General features: G+C 38.1%; 1 long non-coding RNA gene across 1 annotated transcript; it reads right to left on the minus strand.

Moving 5' to 3' along the window:
* Positions 1-608: 608 nt before the first annotated feature.
* Positions 609-881, minus strand: LOC106943578 (uncharacterized). The gene is made up of 2 exons (XR_001423952.1): positions 768-881; positions 609-686 (listed from the first exon to the last, which is right to left on the minus strand). It is a non-coding gene; the product is annotated as an uncharacterized LOC106943578 (long non-coding RNA).
* Positions 882-3,630: the final 2,749 nt, after the last annotated feature.

The following is a 3,630-nucleotide window of genomic DNA, read 5'->3' on the forward strand; positions in this document are numbered from 1 at the left end:
TGATACCATGTTACAGTTACTTCTCTCACCTGTAATACTTCCACAAACTGTAAGAGTAAGTGCAAATATTCTTATAATCAAACCAACATCAACCATTTGTTAAACCAATATTAATTATTGGTTTAATCATAAGTTATCATTATTCATTTAAGTATTTTACTCTGGGTTTTATCCAATTACTCAAAATGTTTAGATTTTATTCTTTAACCCTTTAATGCCTTGAAATGAGCAATCTGAACTATTTTTAATCACTGCAGGCTGGAAACTTCCTCTTTCTTCAGGAAACCTGCTCTTCCTGTTCCATAACTCTCTTTCTGCCTGATTATGATTTTGTATGATTAAATAGAAAAAAAGTAGAATTAAAGCAAAGTTTGCAGGACACAATAACAACACACAAAACCAGATTAATTTCATTACCATCTGACTCTACTGTTCGGTCTTGATGTCACCTGTGTAATTAGTTTTAAAGATAACTTTATTCATTGTTATTATTAAACTAAAATCTCCAGCATGGGGAAGTGGGCTGAGCTCGACTTTTCTTGACAATGTTTATTTCCACTTTTTGCCATGTTTTGAGGTAATTTATTGACCCACATGCAGACATGACACACAGTTTGTTGTGATTTATTTACAAAAGAGATGGAAGGTGTTTGTGGAAACCAGGAGGTGGTGGAAAAACTCAGGTTCTGTAGTGAAAGGGGCAAGGTTAGTGCCAATCTGGGATGTGGAATAGTGAGATTGAAAAGGCCAGCTGTGGTAGATCTTACTTTGACCAGGTGAACCAGAAGGGGGAGCTTGGTGCCTGGTGAGTCCGAGGAGGAAAGGTGGAAACAGCCAGCCAGAGCAGGCAGGCTGTGAGGTCTGGAGCTTTACTTGAAGCCCGATCTATGGAGACGATGAGCCAAAGACATGATTCCAAAAACATTATAAGTCTGTCCAGCAAAGAGGGGAAATCAGTGTTGTGGCCATTTATGTAAAGTTTGCAAATTGTAATTTCTACTAATTTAGTTTTCCATTTTGGAAAGTTAGAATTTATTTAAGTTAGTTTAGATCCAAAATCTGTAGTTAATTTGTATATTTGAATTGATTAGATTATGTTGGTAATTGGTTAGACCCTCCCATTAATTTGAGTAATTAAAAACACACCGAGTGCTTGGTGGAGGCATCGTTTGGCAAATGTTTGGTGTGTGGACGGTAGGTTTTTGTAAATGATTTTTTTTGACCACTTTCACTTTCCACTTTTTTGTACTTGAAACATCATATTGAGTTTACTTTCATTTTTTGACTAAGTTGTAGGACATTTTTGGTAATTTTGTCGCTATTTTTTTTTTTTACAAGAAATAAAGAATATATTTTTTCAAACAAATTAAGTCGGAAGTGCGTTCAAATAAAAAACCACCTATTAACACCCACGGCCTTTGTTGGAATATTGTTTTTTGGAAACGAGAAGGCCGCGACATGCAAGTCAAAAAATCATTTTTTTGGACTATCTTTGGAACGTTTGGATATTGGAAAAGCCTGGAAGATTGGATGATCGCACTTGTGCGACTGAAACTTCATGGAATGGACTTGGAGAAGACGCACAAAGTTCGTGAGTAAATGCGATACTTTTTTGGAGAAAGCAGAGACGCTGAGCTGCAAATTGAAAAGTTTGTTTTGGACAATTATCTTTTGGATTTAGAGAAACGAAATTTGTGTTGAAAATGAATGAACAAGATGAAGGATTTCAAAAGGAAAGGGAACTCTTTAATTTAATTAAAAGGCGCAGAGCCAAACTCGGCGTTCTGACAAGAAAAAGAAATGACATTCATGCTTTAATTGATGCTGGAGAATCAAAACCCTCCATAGATGAGCATATGAAAACTTTTAATAATTATTTAGCAGAATTTATGGACTTGCAATCTTCAGTTCAAAGACTTCTGAACGATGATGAAAAAGAAACCGATCACGGCGATTGGTATGAACCAAAGTTGATCAGTTTTAAAGAGTTCTTGGATGAGATCAACGTTTGGATGAATGGCGATCCTGATGCACAGAAGAGCGAAGTATGTTCAGCACTTGATGTTGAACAATGCCACAGATAAAGCATGTTTTTATTGTGTTTACTCTCTGTAACAGTTTAGACTTAAATATATATGTGATTCTATGCATCATAATTTCGGGGATGGAAACATCTCGTCTCCTGTCCTAACATAGGATGAACTTCACATTTTTTTTTGCCACTAGCGGCTTTTATTTTGAAAGAAAACCAACAGAAAGGAGGGGGATGACATGGAACCAAGGAGCCACATAGCAGAGTTGTAGTCTAGACCACCGAANCTTTGTACATACATTTTAAAATATTCATAAGATAGAGTACTCTGTCCATTCATGAATAGGTTTAACACTATAAATATTGGGCTTGTGTGATCTCTGCACCCACTTCCACTTATTACTTAAACAGCCCCCTTCTGCAAAAACAAACAAAACAAACAAAAAAAAACATTGAATCTATGTATTTTACAGATACTACAATGTCTATAGAATGTTTGAAAACTGGAAGCAGTGAGGTTTGTCTAGAATTACAGTATTCATGTTGTTAATCCACAGTACTCAGCCACGCCCCTAACTCCTCCCAAACTCCAGCGGACTGACTACTGACCAGCTCTCCATCTCACGGGTCCAAAAAGCCTCAAAGTCCTGGGTATTACCACAAATAAGAATATAGAGAACTTTTGTTTAAGCTGGGAGTGAGAAAGATTCGTCTAAGCTCCAACTACCTTCATCCAGACATTATGACCCGCTTCAGTCCATGATTCAGACATCAGAGTAGCCCTGCCGGTGTCCGAGCTCATAAACCACGTCTGTTCACAGCAGCTCTGTTATTAACGTGGGTCACAGGGTCATTATTTATCTGAACTAAAGAACGTACGAAGCCACCCTGACTTACTAGGACCATTAACATTGATTTCACATTAATCAGAAGAATTAAATCTAGTTGACTCAATTAACTGTTCACAACATCAAATTAGACTTTAGTATTTTATTAGCAAGCTTTAGCAAGGGAAAAAGACATACAGCTTATCAATAAAAAATTAAGAAATTCATACTTTTAAGAATTTTTAGAAATCACTCCTACTTCTAACCCTACACTGTGTCCTGATCTAAATAGAGACTTTGGGGAGGCAGTTTTCACTCGAACCCAGATGCAGAGTTGACCTTTGGCAGCAGAGAACTTTAACGTCCATGGATGGAGTCCTGTCTTTGTCTTGGCAGAATCCTTTTAGAATAAATCCAAAGGTGAACTGGTGAGAATCCTCAATGAACTCAGTTCTCTATCAATATACGATCTTTGTCTATCCCCCATGTCCACTGCAGCATCGTTGGAATCTTTTGGGTTGAGTGTGGGGCCGCAGTCGAATCAGAATCCCGGGTTGTGGGTAAACGGATCTTGTTCCTTTCTTGTGCAGCGAGCAGTCTCATCGTCCCGGGCAATCAGCACGCAGCCCTCCGTTGATTCTGCATCTCCATGTGTGCTCGACTCGAACGCTGCGGAACAAAGAACCCCGATTCTTCTGTCTGGTGTCTTTTTATTTCTTGTCAGCAGCCACACAACTTTCCTCACGTACGTTTTTCCTTGACGTCAACTGC

The sequence above is a fragment of the Poecilia latipinna genome, unplaced genomic scaffold (genome assembly GCF_001443285.1).
Source record: "Poecilia latipinna isolate Pla-1442-1.1 unplaced genomic scaffold, P_latipinna-1.0 Scaffold5492, whole genome shotgun sequence".
NCBI lineage: Eukaryota > Metazoa > Chordata > Actinopteri > Cyprinodontiformes > Poeciliidae > Poecilia > Poecilia latipinna.